Source organism: Myxine glutinosa, chromosome 8 (genome assembly GCF_964187855.1).
Source record: "Myxine glutinosa chromosome 8, kmMyxGlut1.1, whole genome shotgun sequence".
Classification (NCBI taxonomy): domain Eukaryota; kingdom Metazoa; phylum Chordata; class Myxini; order Myxiniformes; family Myxinidae; genus Myxine; species Myxine glutinosa.
In genome coordinates this window covers 139,005,339-139,027,413 of record NC_136268.1, presented here as the reverse complement: position 1 = coordinate 139,027,413, position 22,075 = coordinate 139,005,339, and the positions used below count along the sequence as shown (strand labels likewise).

Below are 22,075 nucleotides of genomic sequence, written 5' to 3'. Positions count from 1 at the left end.
AATTGTTTTGTTAGGATTGGTTTGGTTTTCAACACTTGTGTTTTCATTTATGGCTTGGACATTTCACACAAAAATTTGAATGATGCGTTAGCTAATTTCCTGCTTGCTCAGGCAAAAATGGCAGCATATAAATCAAGGAAAAGGAAAGTTGATGGTCTCGGAGCTAATGAGGAAAATGCCTTGTTCTTGTTTAAAAATCTTGTGATAAGCCGTGTAAAGTTGGACTTTGCTTTCTTCTCAGTAACAGGAAGACTGCCACAGTTTGAAGCCAAATGGTGCATGAAAGAAGTTATTTGCAAAGACCTAGAGAAACGTTTATTGTTTTGTGAAATGTTTTGCATATAATCCACTGTATTAACCTTTTGTTTTCTGCTTTTCTCCCTGAAATGAGAATGTGACCCCTATTTGGGGGTTTTCTTTTCTATTTTTATAATAAAAAGATACAAAAGTCAAAGTCTCTCTCTCTCTCTCCTCTCTCTCTCTCTCTTTCTCTTTCTCTCTCTTTCTCTTTCTCTTTCTCTTTCTCTTTCTCTTTCTCTCTCTTTCTTTCGCTCTCGCTTTATCTTTATCTGTCTCTCTGTCTCTCTCTCTCTGTCCCCCTCTCTCTCTCTGTATCCCTCTCTTTCTCTCCCTCTGTCCCCCTCTCTCTCTGTCTCCCTCTCTTTCTCTCCCTCTGTCCCTCTCTCTCTCTCTCTTTATCTGTCCTTCTGTCCCTCCCTCTCTCTCTCTCTTTCTCTCCCTCTGTCCCCCTCTCTCTCTCTCTCTCTCTCTCTCTGTCTCCCTCTCTTTCTCTCCCTCTGTCCCTCTCTCTCTGTCTCCCTCTCTTTCTCTCCCTCTGTCCCTCTCTCTCTCTCTCTCTGTCTCCCTCTCTTTCTCTCCCTCTGTCTCTCTCTCTCTCTCTCTCTCTCTCTCTGTCTCCCTCTCTTTCTCTCCCTCTCTTCCTCTGTCCCTCTGTCCCTTTCTCTCTCGCTCACTCGCTTCTGTTTCCCCAATACCGTTCCCTTTTCACTCCTCATGTTGTTGCTGTCCACTCCCTTTCTCTGGAGTCTGGAAACTTAACAGCCAATGTACTCTTTCCCATAGCACGATTAAATGAATATACTGGATAACTGGACTGTAACAGTGTGTTGTGATTGCCATGGCCGTCAGAAGGTCTCGTTAAAAATTGGATGTGCCGTCACCGTTTACTCATTCCTCACACTCGTACCCCACAACTCCCTTCTTCCCATACAGCGGTGTTTGTCTTACCAAGCTTAACTGGGAGAGCGGTCTCATTTGTTACCTCCACCACCGAAGGTGGATACAGGTTTGTTTTCACCCCTGTCTGTCTGTTTGTGAACAGGATGTCTCAAAATGTTGTGGGCGGATTCGGACAAAATTTGGTGGACAGGTTCGGTGTGTGATAAGGACAAAATTATTGGATTTTGGTGAAGATCCAGATGCGATAATTTTGTGATTCTTCACCATTCAGAGAACAAAGGCAAAAAAATGATATATAGCACGATATCTCAAAAAGTTGTTGACGAGTTATGACAAAACTCGGTGGATGAGTTGGTTTGGCGCCAAGAACAAGCCGATTATACTTTGGTTCACGTCCGATTCCAGATCCGGCCTATCAGTGGGGATACAAAACATAAACTGTTGAACCTGGCGGAGGTACGAGCTGTACCGAGTGCCAGTTCATGTCATCTGCTTTCACGTTCTTCTCCTCTTTGCCAAAACCCCTTTTCTTTCTATCCCCTTCCCACCTCCATTTTGTGTCCTCACTCGGCTCCCTGTTCATTCAATCATTTTTTCCAAGGTGACCTCCCTTTTGTGCGTACATAATATGGAGGCAGAAGTCCCAAACCCTCGCCATGTGCCATTGCAAAGAGTCAGTCTTTTAATTTCGTAAAGGCAATATTGAATATGCAATCTACAAAGTTCAGCATAACGTTTTTTTCTGTCGAACGTGTTTGCTTCGAGTAAGCTAACTGAGTGAATAACCAGAGATGAACATTGCACAGCTGTGACTTGCATCTACCCAGAGTCTGCTCTCCCAAGGAGGCGAGCACAACCATCACGTGTTTTTCTTTGCTGTGCAGGCCGATGGCAGGTCCATTCGGATGGGGGATAAAAGGGAAACGAGATACCCCAGCTCCTGTTCCCTTGAACTCTGCTCCAACAAGCCCAGCACCTCGAAAACCAGTTTAATTGTAGGCAGTGGAGGCTTTGTCTTGTGATCCAACAACCATGATATCACCTTTTTGACACCAAGTCGTTCCCTCCACCAGCTGCACGGCTTAGCAGGATTGGCAATCCCGTAACTGAGTTTTTGTCCAGGTTTTGATCTCCTGCAGAGTTACGAATCCCGATAGTATTCGTTTGAAGACGATTGGATTTTTATTTTGCGATTGAATGTTGGTATTTGAGGTTGCGCCCCGGTCAAATTCCAAACTCCTGCCTCCAACCTAAATTAGGCTTCCGGGTATTTTGAAACATATCCATTCAGGCCATGACAATGGCATGTCCAACCAGTGGCTCACCAAGCACCTCACATGAATGAACAAGAAAAAGAGCAATCAGAGATTGCAAACCCTCGCCAGGATGTATTTTCAGTGGTTTTTAAGGCTTTTGTGTGAAAACAAATATGGCGGCCGAACCACATGACCGATGACGTCATCATTTTTTTTCTAAACTAATTTATTCCTATAGTATCCTCAAGGAATTTCATCCTGATCGGATGAGGTTTTGTACTTGTCAAATTATGACGTCATAATGGAGGCACCTATGAAATCATCATTAACATATTTTATTCCCCATGGAGAGTTCTTTACAATGAGCCATGTCTCAATTGTTTCTATTCAGCACTTTCGGAGATATAGAGGCGCAAAGTTTTTCGGTTTTTCCAAGATGGCGGCCAAACCACGTGACCGATGACGTCATCATTATTTTTTTTCTTCACCAGTTTATGGGACATGGTGCTCAAGAAATTTCATCTTGATTGGATGAAGTTTTGTACTTGTCGAATTATGAGGTCATAATGGAAGCACCTATGACATCATTAACGTATTTTATTCCCCATGGAGAGTTCTTTACAATGAGCCATGTCTCAATTGTTTCTATTCAGCACTTTCGGAGATATAGAGGTGCAAAGTTTTTCGGTTTTTCCAAGATGGCGGCCGAACCACGTGACCTATGACGTCATAATTATGAAAAAAAATATACAGGTGGAGTTGCACCTATGGTGAAAATTTCCTGTCAATCGGACCAACGGTTGCAGAGAAAATCATATTTATTCTGTGTGAACAGACAAACAGACAAACGGACTCAAATGCAATACCCTCTCCTCTGGCGAGGGTAACTCGAACCTGTACACGGTAGAGCGCATATATACCTCCGCCAGGCTGAATAACTTACGTTTTGTATCCCACTGATCGGCTGGATCTGGATTCCGACCTGAACCAAAATCGAATCAGCTTGTCTCGTCACCTAACCAACTCATCCACCAAGTTTTGTCATAAGTCGTCCACAACGTTTTTAAATTTCATGCTACATATCGATTTTTGGCCCAATCTCTCATGGGGGAAGAATCACTTTAAAAATTCTAAAATGTTTGAATGCGGATCCTGATTTTCACCAAAAACCAATCAATTCTTCCTCGTCACACACCCGACATGTCCACCAAATTTCGTCCAAATCCGTGCATAACGTTTTTGAGATATCCCACTCAAAAAACAGACAGACAGACAAACAGGGCTGAGAACATAAACATGGCCACCTTAGTTAGCCGAGGTAATAGATCGGTCCAAAGATTCTGCCCCGACAATGCGTACTCAGCGTACACCCAATATGTAGATGGCTCCTTGTGTTGGAAAAATTGCGTGTTAACAAAACGATTGTTAACAATGAAATAAAATAAAATAAACACAAAAAAAGAATGAAAGCAATGAAATGCCCATTTATCAAGTTGCTCTAAGCAGCTTAAGTGTGGATTAAAAACCCTTTTTCGAAAGGACCCAGCCCTTTGTTGGCAGTTCAGATCCGCCATCGTTCTGTGTTTTCCTTTGCATTGAAACAATGGCGAGATCAGATTGTCACTCACCAGTAAATAGCTGTTTGATTGGCAGATCTTATAATTATATATTACTGATTCAACCTCTATTATTTGTTTCTGTTTCAGAAATAGTGGAAGAAAGAAGCGACTACTACGGCAACTGCGACTACCGGTACCTTCTTGTGGAGTCGTCCAGGAACCTTTTTGGCTCAAGTCTTTCACCAACCGGCTGGCGAGGCTCGACGTTCGACTCGGGCCTATATTTCGGTAGGTGTTTGTAAATTCTTCAGAGTGCCGGCGATAACTCGCATGCTCTTGTCGTAAGACGATGCAGGATATATTTCAGCATCCACCAATTATTGCCAGCGGACGCGGGACACCAAGCCTAACGTCCGGAGGGACAGCACACATTGGGATGCTACATCGTCCTGTCGGACAGCGGAAATGCGGAATAAAGAAACCAAAGACCAAAACATTTCCATGAATTATATATCCTCAAAATTCATTTACTTAACTTTATGTCATTTGAATTTATGCAGAAATTTCCTGGTATCCAACTTGTATTTATACTGTTAATTTAATAGGCCTATTTATGGCCTTTAAAGGCGGTTCTTCTATAAATAGGCCTATTTATTTTGATCACCTGCTTCAACAACACCATCATGTCTTGTAACCGTTGACACCCCTTATGGCTTATACCACGAGCGACTTACGCTCACTGCAATTGTGCGCCAAGCTGTGCTGTTCAATGGACGACAGATCTAAGTGTGCCCGAGCGTTCATGCGTGTACGTGTAAATTCACGAGTGAGTGTAACCACACTCAGCTGATTAAATATCCGGAACTGAATAGTCTTTTCAATCAAAGGCCATCTTCTGCTGTCGCCATGTGAAGATTTCCGTGTTAAAAGTGTCGCATTTCATATCGGAGAGAGATGATGATGATGATGCAAAATGTGCATTGATGGAGAACTGGTCATTCTTCAAAATGTATGGATGGAATTTAAAAAAAAGTAAGAATTAAATAAAAAAGTAAGAATTAAAAAAAATTAAATGTGAGAATTTAATTTTCAAAAATGTAAGAGTGAAATAAATAAAAAAATGTCAGTGAAATTAAAAAAAAAATGTAAGAGTGAAATAAATAAAAACTGAAATGAAATGAAATGAAAATGAAAACTGTAAGAGTGAAATTAAAAAAAAAAAGTAAGAATGGAACAATGTAAGAATGAAATAAAAATGTAAGAATGAAATTTTAAAAAAATGTAAGATTGAAATTTTAAAAAAAATGTAAGAATGACATTTTAAAAAAATGTAAGAATGACATTTTTAAAAATGTAAGAATAAAATAACAAAAATGTAAGAATGAAATTTATAAAAATGTAAGAATGAAATTTATAAAAATGTAAGAATGAAATTTATAAAAATGTAAGAATGAAATAAAAAAATGTAAGGATGAAATTTTAAAAAATGTAAGGATGAAATGAAAAAAAAATGTAAGGATGAATTTTTTTTAAATGTAATAATGAAATTTTTTCAAATGTAAGAGTGAAATTTAAAAAAATGTAAGAATGAAATTTAAAAAATAATGTAAGAATGAAATTTTAAAAATGTAAGAATGAAATGTAAAAATGTAAGGATGAAATTAAAAAAAATGTAAGGATAAAATGAAAAAAAAATGTAAGGATGAAATGGGGAAAAAATGTAAGGATGGAATTTAAAAAAATGTAATAATGAAATGTAAAAATGTAAGGATGGAATTTAAAAAAATGTAAGGGTGAAATGGAAAAAAATGTAAGGATGAAATTTAAAAAAATGTAAGAATGAAATTTTAAAAATAATGTAAGAATGAAATTTTTAAAATGTAAGAATGAAATGTAAAAATGTAAGAATGAAATTTTTTCAAATGTAAGAGTGAAATTTTAAAAAATGTAAGAATGAAATTTTTTCAAATGTAAGCGTGAAATTTAAAAAAATGTAAGAATGAAATTTTTTCAAATGTAAGTGAAATTTAAAAAAAATGTAAGAATGAAATTTTCAAAATGTAAGAATGAAATTTTAAAAATGTAAGAATGAAATTTTTTCAAATGTAAGAGTGAAATTTAAAAAAATGTAAGAATGAATTTTTTTAAATGTAAGAATGAAATTTTAAAAATCTAAGAATGAATTTTTTTCAAATGTGAGTGAAATTTAAAAAAATTTAATGAAATGTTAAAAATGTAAGAATGAAATTTTTAAAATGTAAGAATGAAATTTTTTCAAATGTAACAGTGAAATAAAAAAAAATGTAAGAATGAAATTTTTAAAATGTAAGAATGAAATTTTAAAAACCTAAAAAATGAAATTTTTTCTAATGTAAGAGTGAAATTTTAAAAAATGCAAGAATGAAATTTAAAAAATGTAAGAATGAAATTTTTAAAATGTAAGAATGAAACAAAAAACTGCAAGAATGTAATAAGACTTCCGTTTCCAGTCTTGCTGGCGAGGGTTCGTTTTTTTCGCAGCTCCACACGCTCTCCATCGAAATCGAAGTTAAGTAATTGTTCCCATTTGTATTTTCGTTATAACTGTATTTATTTTATGGTGTATGTACGTATATTGTCCCGACAAAGATTTTCGGTGCAAATCTTTCATACCAGTATTGAAAATCGTGTTAATTCGTGTCGTCTTGAGGCCTTGTACAGTGTATACTGTACAACCTTGAGGCTTTGTTTTTCTCTCAGCGGTCTGTCGTTTGTGATCCAATAACTTTCGTTCTCTGTTTTCCCAGTCTTTCCACCCCAAAGCCTACTTCCTTATGTAAATCTCAACTCAAAAAAAAAAAAAAAAAGACATTACCTTCTCTGTGCTCATTCGTTTATTCATTCTTATTCGTTCGTTCGTTCTTCGACCACATGTTTCTCCCCCATTTCCCCAGATAGATTGTCAAATTTCAACTCGTTATTTTATCGTCCATGCGATATTGTTTGATTATAGTTAGTTTTGGTTTGAATTTCCTGTAACTCGTAATTAATTAATCGTGTTCTGATCCTCGTGTGTGGCCTTGTAGTTGTACCCCCGTCGGTGTTTTGTTAACTTAAGCGTGTTTTGCTTGGCTCTTGGTTTTTTCCCTTCTACCCCGAACATAATACTCTGTCTAACGTTCTAAATCCCCACCCCCCCCCCCCCCCCAAAAAAAACAAAAACACAAAAACATTTCTTTTCTTTTCTCCACGTGTACTGTTGTCTCATCCTGTATTTTCTGTCCAGGTGTGCTGTTCGCCCCGCCCCCATTATCTCCTTGCCATCCACCGTTTGCCCTGTTCACGTGACTCGTGGTGGTCCCTCTCGGCTCTCCCCCGTTGGTATTTTTGTGCATATAAGATTGTTCACAGTTCTGTTTAAATATTATTTAAATATGTTTAACCTTTCCCCTTCTGTGTTTTATTCAGTGGTATATTACAACATGCTGTTTTTCTTCCTATTTAAAAGGCTTTTCTCAATTTCCTCTCCAACTCATTCCACTTCAAAAAAAAGAAATTCAATATCTTATACGTCTCCCTCACTACATGGTCTAAATTCACATTCATTCCATCCCTCCTCCATCGTTCTGAATCGGATTGCTAACTTGAAAATCACAACAAACCCAATTTGTTATCAATGTTTGTCTTTCATTAATCATCCACTTTCTAAACTCCCCTCTTGCCCCTCCCATCCAAATCCCCCCCCTTGCACCTACACTCCTAAACTCCCCCCTTGCCCCTCCACTCTTAAACTCCCCCCTTGCCCCTCCACTCCTGAACTCCCCCCTTGCCCTTCCCCTCCTAAACTCCCCCCTTGCCCCTCCCCTCCTAATCCCCCCCTTGCCCCTCCACTCCTGATCTCCACCCTTGCCCTTCCCCTCCTAAACTCCCCCCTTGCCCCTCCCCTTCAAATCCCCCCCCTTGCCCCTACACTCCTAAACTCCCCCCTTGCCCCTCCACTTTTAAACTTCCCCCTTGCCCATTCCCTCCAAAACTTCCCCCTTGCCCCTCCCCTCCTAAACTCCCCCCTCACTCCTCCCCTTCAAAACTCCCCCCCAATCCCTCCCATTCAATTCTCCCCCCATACCATTCCTCTCCAATTCTCCCTCCTCCCCCCTCCTCCTCCAAGCTGCCTCCTCCCCACTTCGTCTCCCTTCTATCTCATACCTCCACCCCCCCAAACCTTCTACTTTCCTCTGCCCCCCCTCAAACAACCCCTCACTGTGCCTCATCCCTTCACCATCAAACCTTTCATCCTCCTCATCCTTCCCTTTCTTGGAACTCTTCTGCAACATCTGACACACTATCAACTGCTCTCCCTACCTCCCCCTCTCATCCTTCATCTTACCCTACTCCTCCCCTCCCCTGTCCTGTACCCGATGCTTCCCCTCTCTCTTCATTAACGGTATGGACCTCAAACATCCGGGGCCTTCGCTCAAACCTGACTGATCTCTCCATACAGGTTGCCTCTGCCAATCCAGACTTGATCTGCTTAACAGAGACTTTCCTCCTTCAAGATGTCTCTGATTCCTTAATATCTCTTCCTGGTTACTCCCTCCTCCGGTATGATAGACCTTAGCCTCGGCCTGGTGGTGAGGTGGCTATCTTTGTCAAAAACTCTCTTCCTCACTCTCCTTGCACTGCCCTCTTTCCTCCTCACCCGCAGGAGTACCTCTGGTTACGGCTTCCTCTCCGCTCCCACCTTTTGTTCATATGTGTTCTCTACCGTCCCCCAAACAGTGATGACTCCATCTACATTTCACTGTCTGACAACATGGACCAACTTCTATCCACTCATCCCAACTCTCTATTCCTCATATGTGGTGACTTCAACTGTCATCATGCCACCTGGTTGGGTGTGGGTTCCTCTCTCACCAGTCATGGCACTTCAGCAAAGGACTTCTGTGACTCACTGGGATTGACACAATCTGTCAATTTCCCCACCCGGATCTCAGCCAATGGAGTATCTTCTCTTCTAGACTTGGTTATGACAAACTTCCCTGCTAATGTCTGCTGCTCTTCTGCTGCTCCAATCGGTTCTTCTGATCATGTGCTTGTCAAAGTGGACATCTCTCTGGCCATTCTCAGAGAGACTCCTCAGCGTCGACGAGTCTGGCATTTCACTCAGGCCGACTGGGACGGTCTTCAAGCAGCCATCAATCGTCTGGATTGGTCTCCCATCTCCACTGCCTCTGACATCAATTCTTCCTGGGAATTCTTCCAAAGCAAACTGATCTCTCTCATGCACAGATTTATCCCATCTCGCCTTCAGTTGTCTTACCCTCCCTCCCGTCCATGGTACACTGAATCTTGTGGTGAGGCAGTTGCCCTGAAACAACTTGGCTTTGCCTCTTGGAAGGCTAATCCAACTGAAGGCAATCTCAGTTCCTTCCACCAAGCTCGGAACAAGTGTGTGTCTACCCTCAGGAGTGCCAGGAAGCACTATCTCTCCTCACTCAAGAATGAACTCTCAAACCTGTCTCCTTCCTCCAAATCCTGGTGGCGTCTGGTCAAATCCGTTTCTGGTGTTTGTTCCCCCTCCATCCCCTCCCTTACCTCAAATGGCCACACAGTTGACATCGCACGTGACAAAGCCGAATGCCTCAACTCTGTGTTCGCCTCAAAATCCTTAGTCCCAAACCCATCTCTCTCTGTTACCACCTTTCCCAGTCGAACCCAACTGCTCCTGGACTCTGTGTCCTTCTCTCCTGACAAGGTGGAGGAGTTTTTGTCAAATCTCGACTCTGATTCTGCAACTGGACCAGACGGCATCAGCCCACGGGTCCTAAAATCCTGCTCTGCCGCTCTATCTCACCCTCTCTCTGTTCTTTTCACCCTATCTTTTGCTCAAGGTCATCTGCCAGCATCCTGGAAATCAGCTAACATTCCCGCTTTACACAAAAAAGGTGCAAAAACAGATCCTTGCAACTACAGACCAATCAGCCTGCTCCCAATTATCAGCAAAGTCATGGAATCCATCATTGCTTCGGATATGAAATCTTTCCTCTTCTCCAATGGCTTGATCTCTGATCATCAATTTGGTTTCAGACCAGGTCACTCTACTCTGGACATGCTGCTTCTGCTGTCTCAACAATGGATGGAGGTCCTCAATGCCAAACAGGAAATCAGAGCTGTCTCCCTTGACATATCACGGGCCTTTGATACGGTCTGGCACCCAGCTCTGCTCACCAAACTCTCCTCCTATGGTATCCATGGAAATCTCCATGCATGGCTTGCGGACTTCCTCTCTGGTCGTAGTCAACGTGTGGCCCTGAATGGATTTCTCTCATCTCCCCTTCCTGTTCAGGCTGGAGTTCCCCAAGGAAGTGTGCTGGGCCCTGTGCTTTTTCTGGTCTTTATCAATGATCTCTCTGACTCTCTGGAAAATCCTCTCTATCTCTTTGCTGATGACTCCACTCTCTGCCGCTCCATTCCTCTTCCCTCAGATCGGCAGTCTGCAGCCTCCTCACTCTCTGAAGACCTGGACAAAATCACAGACTGGTCAAACAAGTGGAACATGTCTCTCAATCCTGACAAATCTCACTCTCTTACTATGTCTCTCTGAAAAGATCGACTGGACAACCCTCCCATCTACTTTCTCAACAATCCTCTCCAAGAAGTTCTGTCGCTCAAGCTTTTGGGTCTCACTATCTGCCATGATCTTTCTTGGGAAAACCACATTTCCAAGCTGGCCTCCAAAGCCAGTCGCCGACTGGGCATCCTCCGTCGTGCGAAGTCCTTCCTCGGCACACCTGAGCTCCTCACCACATACAAGGCTTTCATCCGCAGCTCAATGGAATACTGTTCTCCCCTATGGGCTGGTGCTCCTGCCTCACACCTGGCTCGGCTTCACGCTGTTGAATCCAAAGCTTTCAAAATCATTGGAATCTCCCGCGATGAAGCTATCTCTGAGGGCCTTTCACTCACTCACCGCAGGCAGGTAGGTGCTCTTTCTGTCTTCTACCGACTCCTCTCCGGCCTTGCTCCCCCAGCTCTCTCTGTGCTCTGTCCCCCAAATATTCCTACAGGTCGCACAAGATCTGCCAGCAACCCTCTGATGGTTAAACTGCCGAAATCTCGGCTCTCTGCTCACCTTCACTCTTTCATTCCTCTTTTCTCCCGCCTCTGGAACAAACTCCCACACTCCCTTCAATCCCTCTCCTCCCTCCAGGTCTTTAAAACAGCTGTTCACCACCATCTCTTATCTTCCCCCATCCAAAACCTTGATCTTTTCTACCCCCACTAATTCACCCCAGATCCACCTTGTTTGAAATTCCAACTTCTTTCCTGGAAATCCTGGCAGTGTCCATATGTTTATACCTCTCCCACCCCCCCCCCCCCTTCACATGCCCCCACCCCCAAAGCCCTCTCCCTCCCACAGATCTCTCGATGTCTCCATGTCTCTCGGTCCCTGCTCTCAAATGTTGTGTTTGTGTCCTTCCCCCTCTCTCCCCATCTTGTCTACCGCTCCCGATGTTTTTTGTTTTATGTGTCTGTTTGTCTTTCTGTGTGATTAATGTTCGCTCTTTCACGAGCCTCGATCTTGTATACAAACAAAAAAAAAAAAAAAAAAAAAAAACGAAGCAAGAAATAAAAAAATGTAAGAATGAAATGTAAAATGTAACATAAAGTAGGGTACTAAATTTCAATTTGTCAGGAAATTTTGGCGTTAAGCAGATTCTGCCAATCTCCAGTCAAAAACTTCATTTGAAATGCTCTAATGTAACAACATTTCACTCTTTCATGTCAATATTTCCTACCAGGGAGGTTGAAACTTAAAAATCTGTCAGAATGATCCAGAGGTACACACACTCTCCTCTGAGCTGCCGAGCCTGAGCTAGCTATAAACTTCCATCCTGGTGTTCCGCGGGCCAGCCGACGAATCAATGTGTGGACGTTAAACTTGGCGTCCTGTCTACATCTCCTATTAGTTGTTGGACGTTAAAGATCCCACGGTGTCATTGGTGAAGACTAGATGCGTTTATCACCAGAAACCTGAAAATATTACAATGCGTGTCACCATCAGGCAAACTTCAGGACTGCCCAATAAGTTCGTGAAAGACTTGGGCGAAAAACGTTCCCTGGCCAACCTCATAGAAAGATGAGAGTAATTGACGTCATTGTAGTAGTATTGTAGTTGTAGCAGGTTTAATACCATATACGATATGTTAATCAAGGAGTTCAGTACTGTGGTACTCCTTACTTGGGGATGGCATGGGAAATAATTTTGTAAAGAGAAGCATATGTGAAAGAAATATATTCGTACCATTGGAGATTTCATTGTTTTCAACAAAGGTTTCACCTCGCATCAATCTCATCATGCACCTCATCACGCACGTCATCACGCATCTCATCATGCATCACGCATCTCATCATGCATCATCACGCACCTCACAACTCATCTCGTCACACATCTCATCACACATCTCATCATGCATCATCACGCACCTCATCCAGGTTCCTGTAAAATAAGCAAAAAAGACATCACAGTATATACCAGGGGATAGCAGAGGAGACTATAACGGTACTCGATAAGGAGCACACCTCCACCAGGTTGAACAGTTTATGTTTTGAACATAAAATCACACAAAAAATCAAAACAGACACACAAAGTATATAATAAGGGGAGCTATTTAATAAGGGGAGCAGTAGACAAGATGGGGAGAGAAGGGGAAGCACACAAACACAACATTTGAGAGCAGGGACATCGGGAGATCTGTGGGAGGGGGAGGGCTAGGGGGAGGAGGCGTGGGAAGGGGGTGGGGGTGTGAGCAGTATAAACACAAGGATACCACAAGGACTTCCAGGAAAAAATTTGGTATTTCAAAAAAGTGGATCTGGGGTGACATTAGCGGGGGTAGAAAAGATCAAGGTTTTGGATGGGGGAAGATAAGAGATGGTGGTGAACAGCTGTTTTAAAGACCTGGAGGGAGGAGTGGGATTGAAGAGAGTGGGGGAGTTTGTTCCAGAGGCGGGAGAAAGTGAAGGTGAGCACAGAGTCTTGGTTTTGGCAGTTTAACCATAAGAGGGTTGCAGGTGGATCTTCTGCGAACTGTAGGAATATTTGGGGGACAGAGCCCAGAGATAGCTGGGTGAGCAAGGCCGGAGAGGAGACGGTAGAAGACAGAAAGACCACCAACCTGCCTGCGGTGAGTAAGTGAGAGGCCCTCGGAGTTAGTTTAATCGCGGGAGATTCCAATGATTCTGAAAGCTTTGGTTTCAACAGCGTAAATCCGAGCTAGGTGTGAGGCAGGAGCACTGGCCCAGAGGGGAGAACAGTATTCCATGGAGCTGCGGATGAAAGCTTTGTATGTGGTGAGGAGCTCAGAAGTGCACAGAAAGGACTTCGCATGACGGAGGATCCCCAGTCGGCGACTGGCTTTGGAGGCCAGATTTGAAATGTGGTTTTCCCGGGAAAGATCATGGCAGATAGTGAGACCCAAAACCTTGAGTGACAGAACTTCTTGGAGAGGATTGTTCAGAAAGTGGATGGGAGGGTTGTCCAGTCGGTCTTTTCGGAGAGACATAGTGAGAGTGTGAGATTTGTCAGGATTGAAAGACATGTTCCACTTGTTTGACCAGTCTGTGATTTTGTCCAGGTCTGCAGAGAGTGAGGAGGCTGCAGACTGCCGATCTGAGGGATGAGGAATGGAGCGGCAGCGAGTGGAGTCATCATCAAGGAGATAGAGAGGATTTTCAAGAGAGTCAGAGAGATCATTGATGAAGACCAGAAAAAGCACAGGGCCCAGAACACTGCCTTAGGGAACTCCAGCCTGAACAGGAAGGGGAGATGAGAGAAACCCATTCAGGGCCAGACGTTGACTATGACTAGAGAGGAAGTCCACAAGCCATGCGTGAAGATTTCCATGGATATCATAGGAGGAGAGTTTGGTGAGCAGAGTGTGGTGCCAGACCGTATCAAAGGCACGTGATATGTCAAGGGAGGCAGCTCTAAATACCTGTTTGGCATTGAGGACCTCCAGCCATCGTTGAGACAGCAGAAGCAGCATGCCCAGAGTAGAGTGACCTGGTCTGAAACCAAATTGATGATCAGAGATCAAGCCATTGGAGAAGAGGACAGGTTTGATATCCAAAGCAATGATGGATTCCATGACATTGCTGATAATTGGGAGAAGGCTGATTGGTCTGTAGTTGCAAGGATCTGATTTTGCACCTTTTTGTGTAAAGCGGTGATGTTGGCTGATTTCCAAGCTGATGGCAGATGACCTTGAGCAAAAGACAGGGTGAAGAGAACAGAGAGAGAGGGAGTGAAAGAGCGACAGGGCAGGATTTTAGGACCAGTGAGTTGATGCCATCAGGTCCAGTTGCAGAATCAGAGTTGAGGGTTGACAGAAACTTCTCCACCTTGTCAGGAGGAAATGACACAGAGTCCAGGATCAGCTGGGTACGACTGGATATGGTGGGTACAGAGAGGGATGGGTTTGGGACACAAGATTTAGAGTCAAACACAGAGTTGAGGCATTCAGCTTTTTCACGTGCAGAGTCAGCTGTGTAGCCGTTTGAGGTAAGGGAGGGGATGGAGTGGGAACAAACACCAGAAACAGATTTGACCAGACGCCACCAGGATTTGGAAGAGGGAGACAGGTTTGAGAGTTCGGTCTTGAGAGTGGAGAGATATTGTTTCCTGGCTCTCCTGAGGGTGGACACACACTTGTTTTGGGCTTTGTGAAAGGAAATTAGATTTCCTTCCGTTGGATTTGCTTTCCAGGAGGCGAAGGCAAGTTGTTTCTGGGCAACTGCCTCACTACAAGATTCCGTGTACCATGGACAGGAGGAAGGGTATGACAACTGAAGACGAGATGGGATAAATCTGTGCATGAGATAGAGCAATTTACTTTGGAAGAATTCCCAGGATGAGTTGATGTCAGAGGCAGTAGAGATGGGAGACCAGTCCAGATTATTGATGGTTCCTTGAAGACCATGCCAGTTGGCCTGAGTGAAATGCCAGACTCGTCGACGCTGAGGGGGCTCTCTGAGAATGGTCAGAGAGATGTCCACTTTAACAAGCAAATGATCAGATGAGCACATGATCAGAGCACATGATCACATGATCAGCACATGATCATGATCAGCACATCAGCACACATGATCAGCACATGATCAGATGATTCTGACCTGAACCAAAATCTAATCGGCTTGTTCTTGTCACCTAACCAATTCATCCATCAATATTTGTCATAAGTCGTCCATAACGTTTTGAAATATCATGCTATCTATTTCATTTCCCTATCTCGCAATGGTGAAGAATCATTTAAAAACATTCTCAAATCTGGATCCAGATCTTCACCAAAATTGAATCAATTCTTCCTTGTCATACTCCAAATCTCTCAACTAAATTTCGTCTGAATTAGTATTCAACTTTTTGAGTTATCTTCTTCACAGATAAACAGACAGACAGGGGTGAAAACATAATCTCCATCCATTTTCGGTGGTGAAATCTCCATCCATTTTCGGTGGTGAAATCTCCATCCACATTCGGTGGTGAAATCTCCATCCACTTTCGTTGGTGAAATCTCCATCCACTTTCCGTAGTGAAATCTCCATCCACTTTCGGTGAAGAAATCTCCATCCACTTTCAGTGAAGAAATCTACATCCACTTTCGGTGAAGAAATCCCCATCCACTGTCGGTGGTGAAATCTCCATCCATTTTCGGTGGTGAAATCTCCATCCACTTTCGGTAGTGAAATCTCCATACACTTTCAGTGAAGAAACCTCCATCCACTTTCAGTGGTGAAATCTCCATCCACTTTCAGTGAAGAAATCTCCATCCACTTTCGGTGGTGAAATCTCCATCCACTTTCAGTGAAGAAATCTCCATCCACTGTCGGTGGTGAAATCTCAATCCACTGTCGGTGGTGAAATCTCCATCCACTGTCCGTGGTGAAATCTCCATCCATTTTCGGTGGTGAAACCTCCATCCACTTTCAGTGAAGAAATCTTCATCCACTTTCAGTGGTGAAATCTCCATCCACTGTCGGTGGTGAAATCTCCATCCACTGCTCGTGGTGAAATCTCCATCCATTTTCGGTGGTGAAATCTCCATCCACTTTCAGTGAAGAAATCTTCATCCACTTTCAGTGGTGAAATCTCCATCCACTCTCGGTGGTGAAATCTCCATCCACTTTCAGTGAAGAAATCTCCACCCACTTTCAGTGGTGAAATCTCCATCCACTGTCGGTGGTGAAATCTCCATCCACTTTCAGTGAAGAAATCTCCATCCACTTTCAGTGGTGAAATCTCCATCCACTTTCAGTGAAGAAATCTCCATCCACTTTCGGGGGTAAAATCTCCATCCACTTTCAGTGAAGAAATCTCCATCCACTGTCGGTGGTGAAATCTCCATCCACTTTCGGTGGTGAAATCTCCATCCATTTTCGGTGGTGAAATCTCCATCCACTTTCGGTGCTGAAATCTCCATCCACTTTCGTTGAAGAAATCTCCATCCACTTTCAGTGAAGAAATCTCCATCCACTTTCGGTGCTGAAATCTCCATCCACTGTCGGTGGTGAAATCTCCATCCACTTTCGGTGGTGAAATCTCCATCCACTTTTGGTGGTGAAATCTCCATCCACTTTCGGTGCTGAAATCTCCATCCACTTTCGGTTGCGAAATCTCCATCCACTTTCGGTTGCGAAATCTCCATCCACTTTCAGTTGCGAAATCTCCATCCACTTTCAGTTGCGAAATCTCCATCCACTTTCGGTGAAGAAATCTCCATCCACTTTCGGTGAAGAAATCTCCATCCACTTTCGGTGGTGAAATCTCCATCCACTATCGGTGGTGAAATCTCCATCCACTTTCAGTAAAAAAATCTCCATCCACTTTCGTTGGTGAAATCTCCATCCACTTTCGGTGAAGAAATCTCCATCCACTGTCGGTGGTGAAATCTCCATCCATTTTCGGTGGTGAAATCTCCATCCACTTTCGGTAGTGAAATCTCCATACACTTTCAGTGAAGAAATCTCCATCCACTTTCAGTGGTGAAATCTCCATCCACTTTCAGTGAAGAAATCTCCATCCACTTTCGGTGGTGAAATCTCCATCCACTTTCAGTGAAGAAATCTCCATCCACTGTCGGTGGTGAAATCTCCATCCACTGTCGGTGGTGAAATCTCCATCCACTGTCCGTGGTGAAATCTCCATCCATTTTCGGTGGTGAAATCTCCATCCACTTTCAGTGGAGAAATCTTCATCCACTTTCAGTGGTGAAATCTCCATCCACTCTCGGTGGTGAAATTTCCATCCACTTTCAGTGAAGAAATCTCCATCCACTTTCAGTGGTGAAATCTCCATCCACTGTCGGTGGTGAAATCTCCATCCACTTTCAGTGAAGAAATCTCCATCCACTTTCAGTGGTGAAATCTCCATCCACTTTCAGTGAAGAAATCTCCATCCACTTTCAGGGGTGAAATCTCCATCCACTTTCAGTGAAGAAATCTCCATCCACTTTCGGTGGTGAAATCTCCATCCATTTTCGGTGGTGAAATCTCCATCCATTTTCGGTGGTGAAATCTCCATCCACTTTCGGTGCTGAAATCTCCATCCACTTTCGTTGAAGAAATCTCCATCCACTTTCAGTGAAGAAATCTCCATCCACTTTCGGTGCTGAAATCTCCATCCACTGTCGGTGGTGAAATCTCCATCCACTTTCGGTGGTGAAATCTCCATCCACTTTTGGTGGTGAAATCTCCATCCACTTTCGGTGCTGAAATCTCCATCCACTTTCGGTTGCGAAATCTCTATCCACTTTCGGGTGCGAAATCTCCATCCACTTTCGGTGGTGAATTCTCCATCCACTTTCGGTGGTGAAATCTCCATCCACTTTCGGTGGTGAAATCTCCATCCACTTTCGGTGGTGAAATCTCCATCCACTGTCGGTGGTGAAATCTCCATCCATTTTCAGTGAAGAAATCTCCATCCATTTTCAGTGGTGAAATCTCCATCCACTTTCAGTGGTGAAATCTCCATCTATTTTCAGTGAAGAAATCTCCATCCATTTTCAGTGGTGAAATCTCCATCCACTTTCAGTGGTGAAATCTCCATCCATTTTCAGTGAAGAAATCTCCATCCATTTTCAGTGGTGAAATCTCCATCCACTTTTAGTGGTGAAATCTCCATCCATTTTCAGTAGTGAAATCTCCATCCACTTTCGGTGGTTAAATCTCCATCCATTTTCAGTGGTGAAATCTCCATCCACTTTCGGTGGTTAAATCTCCATCCACTTTCAGTGGTGAAATCTCCATCCATTTTCAGTGGTAAAATCTCCATCCACTTTCAGTGGTGAAATCTCCATCCATTTTCAGTGGTGAAATCTCCATCCACTTTCGGTGGTTAAATCTCCATCCACTTTCAGTGGTGAAATCTCCATCCATTTTCAGTGGTGAAATCTCCATCCACTTTCGGTGGTTAAATCTCCATCCACTTTCAGTGGTGAAATCTCCATCCATTTTCAGTGGTGAAATCTCCATCCATTTTCAGTGGTGAAATCTCCATCCACTTTCAGTGGTGAAATCTCCATCCATTTTCAGTGGTGAAATCTCCATCCACTTTCGGTGGTTAAATCTCCATCCACTTTCAGTGGTGAAATCTCCATCCATTTTCAGTGGTAAAATCTCCATCCACTTTCGGTGGTTAAATCTCCATCCACTTTCAGTGGTGAAATCTCCATCCATTTTCAGTGGTGAAATCTCCATCCACTTTCGGTGGCGAAGAGCAAGAAAAAGTAAAAAAGCGAGACATAGAGGAGGCCACTTAGCCCATCATGCTTGTGTGAGATCCACAACCCAGCACCTTCACGTGCTGCAGATCGTGCGAATTATACAGCGAACAAATCAGGGAATTGTGCCTGGACATCAGCACACAATAGCATACTGTTTTCGAATACCTCTTGGAATCTAATCTGTGTGAGGTAAACACAGACGGAGCAGAGTTGTTTTTTCTCCGTAAAACCAAATTCCGTCAGGGACAAATCCCAGATTAGCGCGGTGGTAAGCAGATTACCAACTAGTGTTACAGAAAACTTCTCAATGTCATGATGTAGTTGTGAATATCAATCCGAATCACCCATCTTAACTTTTTCACTGGGAACCATCCATAGGTTTTGGATAAGAAGACCATAACTCAGTGCATCATCATTAATCATCGTTTGGTTGTCACTCTTCCTGAGCCTTATCATTCATGCTCACAAACAGAGAGGAACATTCCACCATAATGATGAAAAACTCTCATTCTTGTCCAAGGGATAGGTTGGAGAAATTTCCTTGAGTATTACGTATTACAATGGTCTTTTATCCAAAATGGGCACTGTGCAAAGGTTACATTACACTCATAAGGAAAGATCAATTCAGACGGAATACCTGGTACCTCGTACAACCCTCAGAAAAAATGATTCATTCCGATGGGATACCTGGTACCTGGGCCAACCTTCAGAAGGAAAGATTCATTCCGATGGGATACCTGGTACCTGATACAAACCTCATCATGAAGGATTCATTCAGATGGGATACCTGGTACCTCGTACAACCGTCAGAAAAAATGATTAATTCAGATGGGATACCTGGTACCTGGTCCAACCCTCAGAAAGAAAGATTCATTCAGATGAGATACCTTGTACCTGGTACAACCCTCATAATGAAGGATTAATTCAGATGGGATACCTGGTACCTGGTACAACCGTCAGAAGGAAGGATTAATTCCGATGGGATACCTGGTACCCTGGTACAACCCTCATAATGAAGGATTCATTCAGATTGTTGAAAACTTCAACCGAATTGAATCATTATTCCAGACAGAGTTCCTTTTCGGATTGGAGCAAACTAGCAACGGTACCCGCCCTATGGGCGGGGCTTCAATTGGGAGGAGCAAACTAGCAACGGTACCCGCCCTATGGGCGGGGCTTCAATTTGGAGGCCCAAAATAAAAGGTACCCACCCTATGGGCGGGGCTTCAATTTGGAGGCCCAAAATAAAAGGTAACCACCCTATGGGCGGGGCTTCAATTTGGAGGCCCAAAATAAAAGGTACCCGCCCTATGGGCGGGGCTTCAATTGGGAGGCCCCTATGGGTGGGGTTTCAATTTGGAGGCCCAAAATAAAAGGTACCCGCCCTACGGAGCGGGGCTTCAATTTGGAGGCCCAAAATAAAAGGTACCCGCCCTATGGGCGGGGCTTCAATTGGGAGGCCCCTATGGGCGGGGTTTCAATTTGGAGGCCCAAAATAAAAGGTACCCGCCCTATGGGCGGGGCTTCAATTGGGAGGCCCCTATGGGCGGAGCTTCAATTGGGAGGCCCCTATGGGCGGGGCTTCAATTGGGAGGCCCCAATGAAAAGGCAAAATATCAGAAATTGAAGGGTTTTTTTTAATTTTAAACGATTCATATAAACATCCGTTAAATCATATCACACGCAAATCATCAAAATCTAAACAGTATTTGTAGAATTTCAATAAAAGCCACGTCACTGTTCATATCGGTAAATATTATTCCATCATGTTTGGAAAAATTTGAATTTTGAAAAATTTGAAAAACAATATAGCCTATTTTACTCCAGGGGGTCTCAGGATTACCCACCCAAAATTTCGTTGCGATCGGTTCAGCCGTTTTTGCGGTACCTGGGAACAGATAGACGGGCATTTGGTGAATTATAGTAAGATTACCCTGAGCTTCCACTCAAAAGGAGGAAGAGGAAGGGGGTCGTGGGGAGGGGGGGGGGGGGAGGGGGGATGCCATATATATATATATATGTTTTGAAATAACGAGCTATGGCAGTAATAGCGCTCTCCTTATATACCAAGGTGTAAATTCTCATTAAGGAACTCGGTCCATTGTGTGGAATGAGATGCTAATTTAATTTATCACATCAGAATAAATTACGAGTGCAGCTGTCCTTGAGGTCTTCAAATGACCTGAACGAACACGAAGAACGACATCAATTCATCGTCAATCAATCGACTTGTTGTGATCGACCTTACAACTCGAGTATCTGGAGAAAGGTATCGTTTGTTTTTGTTTCGTAACTGCAGTGCAATCACTACGGACATGGATGAATAACAGGTGAGCAGGAGACGGTGGAAGAAAATAAATAAATAAATCAATAAATCAATAAGCCAACTCTGTGTCTGGGATTTGGATTTGGGATTCGAATCCAGGTTTGCGTAAAGCAAAGGCTGAAACGTGAAGCCCAAACAAACAAATCAAACTTGCAAACGTTTGTCTGTTTGAATAAGCTGTGCAATCATTGACAAAACCCGTTTGTGCACCCCGTTAAAATCGACGGACAAAGGTACGTATTGGGGTTTGTTTTCTCTGCAACCGCTAGTCTGATCAATGCGAAACATCAAATATAGGAGGGACTCCCAATGGAGAATATTTTACTGCTAACACTGATGTCTTAGGTTATATGGTATGGCAGGCATATTGGAATAAAGGAAAAAATGTGGACACTTTTTTTTCTCTGAAACCGCTCAACAAAACAAATTGAAACTTCGTATGCGTCATTAACTCCCCTTGGGGTATATAGGATGATAACAATGACGTCATCGGTGAAGTGATAGTCCAGCCATAAATTGGTTGAATTTAAAATCCTTATCCAAAAATCTGAAACATCGTATATCTGATGGATAACAAGATGTGTGACGAATACAATTGATGATGTCATCGGTCACATTGTATGGCCGCCACATTGGATTAAAGGGAAAAGAATTGGACGTCAGTTTCATCAAAACCGCTAAACGAAAAAAATTGAAACTTCATATGTGTCATTAACTCCCCATGGGGTATATAGGATGATAATGATGATTTGTGTGCTTCCCCTTCTCTCCCCATCTTGTCTTCCGCTCCCTCTTTTTATATATTTTGTTTGTCTGGTTGATTTGTTTGTGAAGTAAATGTTAGCTCTTTCACGAGCCTCGATTCTGTATACAAAAAAAACAAAAAAAACGTCATCGGTGAAGTGGTGTTCCAGCCATAATTGGTTGAATTGAAATCCTTATCCACAATTCTTAAACTTTGTATATCTGATGGAT

At 43.0% G+C, this 22,075-nt stretch overlaps 1 protein-coding gene across 2 annotated transcripts in view; it reads left to right on the top strand.

Moving 5' to 3' along the window:
* Window positions 1-4,168: 4,168 nt before the first annotated feature.
* RASGEF1B (RasGEF domain family member 1B) overlaps window positions 4,169-22,075 on the top strand; it is an 89,757-nt gene continuing 71,850 nt past the window's right edge. The window contains exon 1 of one of the 2 annotated variants that reach the window (XM_078783761.1): window positions 4,169-4,303. The gene's annotated coding sequence lies outside the window, so the exon portion shown is untranslated. The remainder of the gene's footprint in view (window positions 4,304-22,075) is intronic. The other variant, XM_068125276.2, reaches the window with a different exon arrangement.